General features: G+C 35.6%; 2 long non-coding RNA genes across 5 annotated transcripts; both read left to right on the top strand.

The window, feature by feature from the left end:
• The first annotated feature begins 4,767 nt into the window (after window positions 1-4,767).
• On the top strand, window positions 4,768-6,605 carry LOC145036513 (uncharacterized). Of its 3 annotated transcripts, none has more exons than XR_013678454.1 (4): window positions 4,768-5,465; window positions 5,558-5,606; window positions 5,702-6,142; window positions 6,395-6,605. It is a non-coding gene; the product is annotated as an uncharacterized LOC145036513 (long non-coding RNA). The 3 variants fall into 3 exon arrangements; XR_013678453.1 differs by having other exon boundaries at window positions 4,769-5,465; window positions 5,558-5,726; window positions 5,848-6,142; XR_013678452.1 differs by having other exon boundaries at window positions 5,558-6,142.
• A 3,648-nt stretch (window positions 6,606-10,253) lies between these two features.
• LOC145033658 (uncharacterized) lies at window positions 10,254-12,775 on the top strand. 2 transcript variants are annotated; one of them, XR_013677636.1, is made up of 4 exons: window positions 10,254-10,748; window positions 10,858-10,954; window positions 11,019-11,650; window positions 11,897-12,775. It is a non-coding gene; the product is annotated as an uncharacterized LOC145033658 (long non-coding RNA). The 2 variants fall into 2 exon arrangements; XR_013677635.1 differs by having other exon boundaries at window positions 10,254-10,954.
• The last annotated feature ends 139 nt before the right edge of the window (window positions 12,776-12,914 follow it).

Raw genomic sequence — 12,914 nt, 5'->3', positions numbered from 1 at the left:
ATTTGTGTATGTGGTATTTTAGGGAACTCCCTAAGCTTCGTGCTTACTATGTTGTGTAATATGTGTTTTGGGTACTTCTCAGGATCGCGGGAAGGCGCCGGATTGATTGTACACACAAACTTTAGATTATGTTTTTGAGGAGTCTGGGATATTATCAAATATTTTGTTGTCTTGTGTTTTGAACAGCTTATACATTTGTGTTTTCGAGAAATGTGAGATTATATTTTTGTGGTTTTAAAAACAAAAATTTTGTTTGAAACTTTAGAGTGTTACAAGTTGGTATTAGAGCCTTGGCTTGAGGGATTCATGTGTAATCTCAGGTATGTCTAGACTCAAACTAAAGATTTGAGAAAATTTTCTAAAAAGAAATGATTTTTTCTAAAACGAGTAAGAGCTTTTAAAAGAAAACGAGATGGAGCAGTGTGTACAATCAGCCAGAGCCCAAATGGAGATTTCCCAAAATACCATTACTTTTTGATACTACGAGATACTTATGAGATATTAGAGCTGCATCCTAGAGGATAGGCTAGGTGTTTCAGGAATTTAGTGCTAGAGTTACCTGATTCATGATGCCTTAGCCTAGGGTATGCTATTAGTTGATATTATTTGCCATTCCTTCTTTGTATTTACTGAGTAGGAGTACCTAGCAGGAATATTTTAGAGAGAGCTTTGAGTAGATGAGTAATCTAGGAGAGATGCCTAGATGAGCATTTGAGGAATCTAATGATAGATTAGTTAGATAGCCACGAGGGGTAGGATTGCATGAGTTCGGTAATTCCTTTTGAGTTGTGGATAGAGCGGGTGGAGTTGTATGCTAGAGTAGTTTTATGCTCTAGTGGAGGTTCTTGAATGCCCGAATGCTACTTGATTTGTGCTTTTTGGAACTCTTGATGATGGGAGTCAGACACTAAGTGAATATGATGATATTCAGGAGGTAGATGGCTGGCATCATGAGGAGTTCTTCAGCAGCTGATGGCAGAGAAGTGTAAGAACCTAGGAAGAGCCTAGGGAGTGACTTTAGTCAGATGAGTACGCTCTTTAGAGGTGAGTATTTGCTGGAGAGCGAACATGTGTAATGGGATTGGTGATCAATAAAGTTATACGACTACTTACGAAATTCGGGGCGATCCGTGTGGAAAGTATGGGTAGATGGGGCACGTAGTATGGGCCCGTACTACTAAAAGCAGAAGACCCATACTCAAAACAATGAGAATTCCAGAGGTTCTAACTAGCAGATCGAGGGGAGATAACATGGTTCGGGTACCATGATTCGTAGCAGAGTGTGTTTCCACCTTTACCAGTTATTTCAATGTGGTTATTCACATGTGATCTTGAAAGAACCAACCATAGAACTAAAAGAAGGCCACCACAAACAAAGTTATACAGACATCTAGAAGCCACCAAACATAATGTGACAACCCGAAATTTCTTCCGTTATTTTTAACCAATCTACGTTAATAAAATTTGAATTTTATTGATTTTCCATCAAACTTCTTGGGTTAGAAAATCAAATAGTGTTATAGATAAAATTCTATATGAGTCGGAAACCAAAACTCGCGCGAAAAAACCCGCATTTTCTCGAAAATCAACATGTGTGCGGCCAGGACGAGTTTACGGCCGTAAACTCGTGTACGGCCGTAAACCTGTTTGCGGTCGGTGCCAGGTGGACCCCACCACCGACCATACCCTCCAGCCTATAAATACAGGACCCCCACCTTCATTTGAACCTTCTTGACCGAAAACACACACACACACTCTCTCTCTCTCTCTAACTCTCTTGACCACAAACACCTAAAACCCCTCCTTTCTTCCGAAAAACACCAAAAATCATCATTTAGGGACGATTGGGAGCATCTGGAACATGTTTTCATCGAAATCAAGCACCCCTTGTTCTTGAGATTACGGTCGTAAACCCTTCAAATCTTCAAAGGCCGTCAACCCTTCAAGGGACAGTTCACGACTGTAAGCCCTGTTCAAGGCCGCAAACCCAGTTCTCGGTGGTAAACCCCCATTCATGGTTATACACATCTCTTAAGTGGAGAAAGGCATGTTTCCTCGATTCAATCAGGTCCCAGTAACATTCCTTAACCGAAACAAGTTTTTTTTTCTAACACTTAATCTAAAGAAATCACTAATTTAGATACATATATGCATTTATTGATATTAGAATTCCATTAAGTGCCACATAGATCGACTCGAGGATGTTCAAGTTCAGTCCTTTGCACCCAACAAACAGTGAGTTCATACCCTTACGCTTTTTAATGTTTTTAAACGTTTTCAGGGGGGATACAAGCAAAACACAAAGGATTTTTGTGAACTAAAATAGAAATGCTTTCAACAAGTAAAACTTATGCAATTGACACAAATCAATGGATTTTCATAAATCATTTAGATACTTTATCCCTTTTGTAATATGCGGAGCATAAGGGTCGTTTTCTAATCAAAATTTCATAATTTTCAAAACATATCATGAACGTAACTTTTTAGTCAAACTATAATAAGTATAGTTTAGGGAATTCTTTATCGGTTTTACCGATACAAACTACTTACATGGTCAACTTTATAAACTATGACAGATTTAGTTTATGACATACAACACTACAAGAGTACAATAACTAATAATTATTTAAGTATAATTATTTTTACTCTACAAGACATACATCGAATTCAAGTACAAAAGAACATATGTTTCATATATTATTACTTGTAAAGTCGTTAACCTAATTGGGAGACAAGTCCTTGGGCGCTTACAAACATAACTAAGTGGAGGACTACCCTTAGGAACCAGAGTCTCCAGGAGGGAGAACGTGGCTTTTGTGTATAGATCTATACGGGATTGACTACCCCGCACCTTGCTGCTAGCTACAGTCGGACCAGTAGGTCTACGGGTGACAAAGTCATAAATGATATTGGCGTCCAATTCATGTCATATCAAGTTTAGTATGGTCATAAAGCTCGCCAGTAGTAACGACACATTTACGTAATAATACACTTCTCACAAACAATTACTTTAATAACATAGGTATGGATATTACTTATGCCTCACAGTTCAGAATCGTTAAAGCAACATCAATACATACATATATATATATATATATATATATATATATATATATATATAAGGGAAAATAAGGGATTTTACCAGTTGAACTTGCGTACATTACTTAATGGTGGTACCAGGGTTTTCAAAATAGAACGTACATTACTTACTGGTGGTAACCAAGGTTTTCAAAACGAATCATACTTTACATACAATAGCAAACAAACATTTATATAAATTCAGTGACTAGTTTTCATTACAAAACATGCTTATGAACTCACCAGTTTTATGTTGATATTTTTTCAAAATCGCTTGTATTCTCAGGACAACAGTAGACAAGTACCCTTGCCAGCTTTTGAGGAAGACGGAGCATTTTGGAGTCCCGTCTTTATCTTTTGCTACTTTTGCTATACATGAACCTTATATTAAATAGATATAAATATTCATATTATAATGTAATGGTTGTGTTTACTTTGATTACTATGATGCAATTGTTGTGATACTTTACATGACGTCCTTCACCCCTAAACGTTTCCGCAGTTTGTTTTTACAGTTTGAGGGTGTGACATATAAATTTTAGAACATAAGAGCATGACTATGGAGCTTGTTGAACCAGCAAGCCATCAATAAGATCATAAACAACACCATGAAGCCCATATATTCGCATGCCACTGAAAGAAAACACACCCAAAGGACACCCACTAAACACTAACTTGAAGTGGGAAGTATGAACACAACTATAAAAATTTTAATCTCACTTAGGCGTTTAATTGAACAATTTTAAGTTAGTAACAATTTTATAATTTTGAAATTTTCACTGAATCTTCTTGGAAACATATAAACCCCTACAAAAGAAATTAATTTATTATATTCATATTATTAATATGATGAACATCAAGTTACAATTGAAAATTTTGCTTTTTTAACTTAAAAAATGAGTAGATGAAAGAATGAAACTTTAAATTATATTTTTCATGAAAAACTACATTGATTCATACAAAACATTAATCTAAAGTAATATGATTTTAAGAAAAACATTAAATTTTGTGTTAATTAAATTAACCTGATTTTAAATTTTGGTTTTGGTGGAAAAAGAACATAGCCAAAAGAAGATGATGAATTAACGTTTCAAATGCAATCAATGGATGAAAATATTTACCTGATCCGATTAAAATCTTCAGATTAGTAGTTGAATTTAGGATCAAATTATTTGCTTCATGATTTACAATCAGAGCTTTGTGAAAATGATGACGTTGATAATTAAAATAACTTGTAGCCCAATCCAATGCATATATTTTCAGTCCAATCAATCCATTTTAAATTTTATACTTAAAAAATGAGCCCAAATCCATCCCGAGCTGATTTTGTTTTGTGACAAAAATACCCGCTCGATTGGTCGAGATTTTTCCTTGCAGTTCTCACTGAAATTAGTGTCATCACTAGATCCGGACCCTTTATATATATATCTATACTACCTTATAATAGAAATCCAACTATTTCCATAAATAGATTCAATATAATAATAATATTTTTTAAGACGTCCAAACCATTAAGCTGTTAGTACAAGTAATCATTAATAAAATAATATTAAATTTTAAGAGGTATAACCCTTATTACGCTATTTACAATGAGTTTATGCATAGAAAAATACCAAATCTTACGTGGTTAACATGAATTACGTACATATTGAATAGGCTTTGGCTTTCTTCTTCAAATTGAACTGGTCAAAGAAGAACCCGTCTTCCTCAGATTTTGCCAATTGAATCGGTCTATAGATAAACTTTATATATCATCTCTTATCTTAGTATCTATAGCCCTTCCTTGTAGAATAACCCTAGATGAGTCGCCATCTCTTCTCTCCTTGAACTCTCTCCCTCTCTATTAAATACTCTAAAATTCCTCCCATATTCGACGCAGTTACCCACCACACCTTGACCACTGAGACCATTACAGTCGCTGCTAAACACCTCTGCCTTTCTCTTCTCTTGCATATCTCCTTTAGAAACCCGAATATCGAACATCACAACACCATCAGTAAACTTTGTTGTCACATAACCTTCACTACCATCAAACAGGCCACCTTCATCATCATCGCACTTCATCTTACCACCGTTCACAACCCCCATCTCTCGACATCTAGCATATGCTACTGTTCTATTCTCTAATTATTTGATTTTGATCGATTGCACCGGTCAAGTCTAGAACGAATCTTTTTCTTCATATCTCTGCCCCATCCCCTTATATGACCAATTGACTGCAAAAAATTTCTTATCTGTGAGGTCGTAAGTGTTACGCATTTTACACACATACCTGGAGACCTAACCATCTACTACTCACAGCTGGTCGCACTCGACTCTCTAGAAACCTCAGACAACCATTTTCACAACAAGTGTCACAGTGGACCAGGATCCAACACGATTTCAAGGTTAGTGCTCTTTAAGCCATATGCACACACATATTCTCTTTTTGTGGTCATAGGTCTCCAACCATCTCTCTCTCTCTCTCTCTCTATTGCAGAACCAGGAGGCAAACACTATTAATTTACAAACGTTCTCTAACAATACAGGTTTTTGTTAGCAATTTTAAAGTGTTCTTTTCAGTCATTTATCACATAATCGTCAATGTTTACTCTCAATTTCCGGTGTTTCCTCTCCATTTCAGGTTCTGATGTTTGTCTACATTTTGGGTAATCATTTGTATATTAAATATTCTTGTATAAGTGTATCTAGAGTAAAGCTTTCTTGTTTAAGTGGTACTAAGGGTATTTGTGTCCTTTTGACATTTCTCAACTATCTGTATCAATTCAGGTATATCTTCAACTATCTGTACTGATATGGACTCCAGTTAATGAAGGAAATATCTTATTACTCTATCATTTTACTGTAGTTGTTGAATCCTTATCCATTTAATTAATGTTTGTTTTCAAGAAAAATAACAATTTTTGTTATGAATTGGGTGAAAATCACAGAAATCGAACTGTTATCATGACCTCACCACCATCGTCTACCATCTTTGTCTTCTCCCCTATCTTTGTATTCACACTCTAATTAAACCCCAACGTTGAAGCCTTCACTAACCATCTCCATCTTCACCACTATCCAGGTAAATAGTTCTATCAAATTCTCTGTTCCATGTTTTTTTTTAGTTTTACTTAATTGTCATATAATGATTTTACTCTGTGTTTCATGGATATATCGATTCTTACACTCACCTATGTTGTTTAAGATTATTTAGAGCTATTCATAAATGCCAGATTATTTGATGAGATCAGCACACACTATTTCCAACCAGTTTTAGGGTTAGTTGTTTATTTTATTCACAATTTATGAGCTTGTTTTACATTATTTTTTGCAGGAGTATATTGCCTAACACCCAATGTGCAGAATATTGGTTCAAGTTAATTCAATATATTTCAAAACTTGACTATGATTATTGTGTTTAATTCATCTTGGTTTTGTTTTTGGATTGTAAGAATTTTATTATTTTTTTAAGTTGTTTTAGTTTATCTGATTTATAGGTTTTGGATAATTTTTTCATTTGATGTCCACTCTCTCATTTTTTCGAAGCACGACCTGTTACTTCATCTCTTCAACAGTTCAACTGATTGTGATTCTCACGATTAAAAGAAAGAGTGATTTTATTCTAGAGAATTATCTCCCCTTACAAGCTCAAGTTAAGTTTTTTTAACCCAAATTGCACATTTGGTATTATCAATATTCTTAATATTTGAATGCAATTGCAGATTAGCTAATACCGTACTTCCATTTTATCTTATTCTTTGCATTGAAAACAACTAAATACAAGGAATAGCATCGTACTTTCATTTATATGCGAAACTCTAAGCTTTCTTCCCCAATTCGCATTTATACATTAAAAACTTCGCATTTTCATTCAAATTCTTCGCATCTTGCATCCATCCGTCTTTGAGTTCATTCGCATTTCATCGCATTAACTGAGAAATTAATCAGTTGTCTCATATTCGCATTTCAGTTGTTTGAGAAACCCAGATACGAACCCAAATGCGAAACCCACTGATTTCAAATGCGAACCAACCAAAAATCATCAACCACGTACTTGTGTCACCAAATGCGAACTGAATATCACCATTAAATTCTCCTCGCATTCTATAGATGCGAACACAATCCAGATCTCCGACTCCAAGCTTGCGAAATCAAAATCAATTAACCTCAAACAAATCGTGAACTTCTTATGCGAACTGTTTTGACCCACAAAACCAAATGCGAACTCAATTGATGTCATATGCGAACTGATTTCATAGATGCGAACACAATTGATTTCATATGCGAATCCACATCCATCGATATGAAACCAATACCAGTTACAAGCAATTAGTAGCAACCATCGATCCTCTAATTTTCAATTACTCAGCCTTCGCTTTTCATACAACCCGTCGACCCTGAAAAATCGATAAACACCAAATGTCTCATTTTTAGATCGATTTTCTGATTAAATGTCATATTTGAAGAATGATCGATTTTCTGATTAAATGACCCCATTTTGCGAAGTTGGACCACTTATATTATTTCTTGAAAAGATCAGGTGCCAAATGCGAAACTCTAAGCTTTCTTCCCCAATTCGCATTTATACATTAAAAACTTCGCATTTTCATTCAAATTCTTCGCATCTTGCATCCATCCGTCTTTGAGTTCATTCGCATTTCATCGCATTAAATGAGAAATTAATCAGTTGTCTCATATTCGCATTTCAGTTGTTTGAGAAACCCAGATACGAACCCAAATGCGAAACCCACTAATTTCAAATGCGAACCAACCAAAAATCATCAACCACGTACTTGTGTCACCAAATGCGAACTGAATATCACCATTAAATTCTCCTCGCATTCTATAGATGCGAACACAATCCAGATCTCCGACTCCAAGCTTGCGATATCAAAATCAATTAACCTCAAACAAATCGTGAACTTCTTATGCGAACTGTTTTGACCCACAAAACCAAATGCGAACTCAATTGATGTCATATGCGAACTGATTTCATAGATGCGAACACAATTGATTTCATATGCGAATCCACATCCATCGATATGAAACCAATACCAGTTACAAGTAATTAGTAGCAACCATCGATCCTCTAATTTTCAATTACTCAGCCTTCGCTTTTCATACAACCCGTCGACCCTGAAAAATCGATAAACACCAAATGTCTCATTTTTAGATCGATTTTCTGATTAAATGTCATCTTTGAAGAATGATCGATTTTCTGATTAAATGACCCCATTTTGCGAAGTTGGACCACTTATATTATTTCTTGAAAAGATCAGGTGCCAAATGCGAAACTCTAAGCTTTCTTCCCCAATTCGCATTTATACATTAAAAACTTCGCATTTTCATTCAAATTCTTCGCATCTTGCATCCATCCGTCTTTGAGTTCATTCGCATTTCATCGCATTAACTGAGAAATTAATCAGTTGTCTCATATTCGCATTTCAGTTGTTTGAGAAACCCAGATACGAACCCAAATGCGAAACCCACTAATTTCAAATGCGAACCAACCAAAAATCATCAACCACGTACTTGTGTCACCAAATGCGAACTGAATATCACCATTAAATTCTCCTCGCATTCTATAGATGCGAACACAATCCAGATCTCCGACTCCAAGCTTGCGATATCAAAATCAATTAACCTCAAACAAATCGTGAACTTCTTATGCGAACTGTTTTGACCCACAAAACCAAATGCGAACTCAATTGATGTCATATGCGAACTGATTTCATAGATGCGAACACAATTGATTTCATATGCGAATCCACATCCATCGATATGAAACCAATACCAGTTACAAGTAATTAGTAGCAACCATCGATCCTCTAATTTTCAATTACTCAGCCTTCGCTTTTCATACAACCCATCGACCCTGAAAAATCGATAAACACCAAATGTCTCATTTTTAGATCGATTTTCTGATTAAATGTCATATTTGAAGAATGATCGATTTTCTGATTAAATGACCCCATTTTGCGAAGTTGGACCACTTATATTATTTCTTGAAAAGATCAGGTGCCAAATGCGAAACTCTAAGCTTTCTTCCCCAATTCGCATTTATACATTAAAAACTTCGCATTTTCATTCAAATTCTTCGCATCTTGCATCCATCCGTCTTTGAGTTCATTCGCATTTCATCGCATTAACTGAGAAATTAATCAGTTGTCTCATATTCGCATTTCAGTTGTTTGAGAAACCCAGATACGAACCCAAATGCGAAACCCACTAATTTCAAATGCGAACCAACCAAAAATCATCAACCACGTACTTGTGTCACCAAATGCGAACTGAATATCACCATTAAATTCTCCTCGCATTCTATAGATGCGAACACAATCCAGATCTCCGACTCCAAGCTTGCGAAATCAAAATCAATTAACCTCAAACAAATCGTGAACTTCTTATGCGAACTGTTTTGACCCACAAAACCAAATGCGAACTCAATTGATGTCATATGCGAACTGATTTCATAGATGCGAACACAATTGATTTCATATGCGAATCCACATCCATCGATATGAAACCAATACCAGTTACAAGCAATTAGTAGCAACCATCGATCCTCTAATGAGGAAACAGTTTCCTATTCGATTGTGCTTTGCAATGACAATCAATAAAGCTCAGGGACAAACAATTCCATATGTAGGTATCTATCTTCCAGAACCAGTATTCTCGCATGGACAACTTTATGTTGCATTGTCCAGAGGGGTTTCACGTTGCAATACAAAAGTATTAGTAAACCCTAACGAAAATTCAAAAGGTGATGGGGTTTATACAGCAAATGTGGTGTATAAAGAAGTATTGCACGATTAATATTTTGTGTCGTCTTGATTGGTTGCTTTTTATTGGTTATTTGATGCATGATGTAACAAATAACACCATAGTTTGATTATATTGTCTTCAACATGTACTTTTTTTTAACATAACAATTTTGTAATGGAAACATATCACCGAAAGAACTCACGTGCCCCGCCGCTTTGCGCGGGTAGACGGCTAGTATATATATATATATATATATATATATATATATATATATATATATATATATATATATATATATATATATATATATATATATATATATATATATATATATATATATATCATTTACCTATATGTGATACAGTTTTCTGGATGTCGAGAATATGCACGTCATTGAGGAGCTTCCTCTCGTCACCTGCTTGCCTGTCTCCTTCAACCTTCCCTCAGTTGTATATTGTATATCAGACTGACTTCACATAGGGAGTCCAACAAACGACACCGTTTCCTGATGAGAGGTGTTTGCCTGCTTTCTTCCGGTGACTTGAAGGTGAATTTTTTTCTTGACGGTGACGTTTTCCCCCAAAAGCAGCTTGCCACCTCCTACATAATTTGAAGTGCCTATGCAACGTGCCTCGCTGCCTCTGATTCCTTTTGCCGACTCACCCTCTGTTAAGAGCTCACTCTCCACCTGACGCCTCTTTGCCGCCTCAAATACCTGACTCATCTTTTTTTCCTTTAAATAGCCTACTTACCTGTAAATACGAGTTTGGTTTCACCCTACCCTGGTCATATGACTTCTCCTGGCTGATAAATCAGAAGAAAAAGAAGACACTGCCACAAGAGGAACACAATACATAGTTAAAAGGTTTTTTTAGGGCATATTTATTGCCACCCCACCGGTCTTCGATCAAAGAAAAATGTTGGTAGGTCGGTTCTTTCTATATTCTACATGACGACTTCCTTTCTATTTACTTTTTTCTTTTCAAATCTACTCCAATCACTCTTTATGCTTTTTTAATTTTGGCCATGAAGTGTTTTGTTGGATGGTGATCGGGGGTTTGAGGGGTACGACTAATTGATCTTTATTATTTTGGAGTTTGCTGGATGAAGGCAATTAAACGAATTACAGGTATGTCTTCCTCTCTTTCTTTCAACTTACTTCTCGCTCCTATGGTAATTCTATCCTTTTGCAGTTCCTGTGCTTTGGTTTTGGGGGTACTCATGGTCTTTCCTTGGGTCCAATAGGAAGCGAATCAGCGTCCATTCTCCGACCACCTCCAATTTCCCTGAGAACGACTTCATCTGCTTGACCGCCTCATGCTTCGCTTGTGCCCGCCGCCTTCCGATGATATCTCCACCTCCTCTTACCTTTAAAGCTGATTCATCCTTTCTTTTCCATGATCTTAAGTTTAGTGTCACCTCTTACTTAGTTTTGTGACCCCTGGTCGCCACCTCCTACTTCCCTTTATGCATATCTATTCGTTTTAGAGTAAATCAAGGACTTTAAAATTTCAATTCAACCAACTCATCTCCAATTTCTTTATTTCCTTGTTAATTTTTTATTAGGGCAAAAGAATTCCAAAGTTGAAGCCAATGATCAATGATGTAGTTGTCTTTTACAGAGAATGAGGAAAAGAAAAGAGAGGAACGTAATACACATTAACAAGAGAGAAGCTCCAAAGAAAGATAGCATCATACACCCAAATAATTTAATTGGACCAAACATAAGCAAAAGATATCGAAGACACTTTTCACGTGGGAAGCAAGATGTGGTGTCTTCATACCAGGCATGCATGAGGTGGTGAGCTGCTTGATTTTTAACATGGTATATCTCAATCGGTTGTTTATTTGAATTTGGATGAAATGATAGGTTTATTTTCCCTGTTCATCTTCTTTCATATTATTCAATTTCGTTTACATGATAATTATTGAATTTAATTATTTGTTTGTTGTGCAAATAAGCTTCTGGTAGGTTTAGATTTTTAAAAGTTTCTATGATTTTTTTTTGTTGGCTGGTGGTAGCAGATCCAAGAATGGATTGACATGATTTTTTCCATTTTAAACATTTCAGGTCAGATATCTTGAAGATGCTAGCTATCCAATAGCTCTAGAGGAGAAGAGACATGGCTAACCTTGATTTAATTGCTAGCCTAAGGAGTAAGGGCTACTGTTGGATTACCAACACAAAAAAAGATATCTGCTACTTCATATTCTTCCAATGAAGATGATGAAGGTCCTCTAATTTGTGTGACATGATTTTGTGACCCTTTTCACTATTATCTAAGCATGCTATTTCTTCTATAATGGTATTTGTGTAACCATAGGTCACACCATCTATTACTCACTCTTAATAGTTTTGGTTTATCATTATGTCCAAAATATATCCATGTTTAGGTATTATATGTAAGCCCTTGTTAATATTGATAGCTCAATATCAAAGTACATACAGAACCAAATATCTTGAAAGCGATGTGGTTAGCCATTAGCATAGCGAAACTCAAATAAGAAGTAGCTAATGTTGAATGTTGGGAATTGTTATGACAATTAGGGAAACAAGATGTGGTGTATCAACCAGACAGTTTAAAAGAGTTCTTTTTTCAAATAGGGCATATTGAAAATAGTGAATCTGAGAGGTCCGAAGTGAAAATCCTAACTACAGAACATCCTCGTTGCACAATATTATATCAGAAACCAATACCCTATAACAAAAATTGTTCAGAATTGGGGAGGTTTCATGTCACAGTTTCTTGGCTGTTATAATAAAATTTGAACACCATATAAACGGAATGTTAACCAAGCTTCAGGTTGAGCCACAAAGGGAAATTGGTCCATTGTATGATGCGAATGAGAGAGGAAGCAGATGAAGTAGATTTAAGAGATGCAAGAAGATGTTGAAATTCTCCATTGGTTTTCACTTAATTAGGTGGATATTTCAATTTACAATTCCTTGATAATTTATTTTTTAAAATCCATGATGTAACAGAAAAATATTCAAAGTATGATGCGATAATAAACAAATAAATGAAAGTTATATTGCAATTTATTGCATTTAGCCCTTAATTTCATAATTAATGATACAACCGTACTAC

The sequence above is a fragment of the Lactuca saligna genome, chromosome 3 (genome assembly GCF_052625555.1).
Source record: "Lactuca saligna cultivar CGN05327 chromosome 3, ASM5262555v1, whole genome shotgun sequence".
NCBI classification, from domain to species: domain Eukaryota; kingdom Viridiplantae; phylum Streptophyta; class Magnoliopsida; order Asterales; family Asteraceae; genus Lactuca; species Lactuca saligna.
The sequence above is the reverse complement of the archived record's forward strand: the minus strand, read 5'-3'. Positions and strand labels throughout refer to the sequence as shown.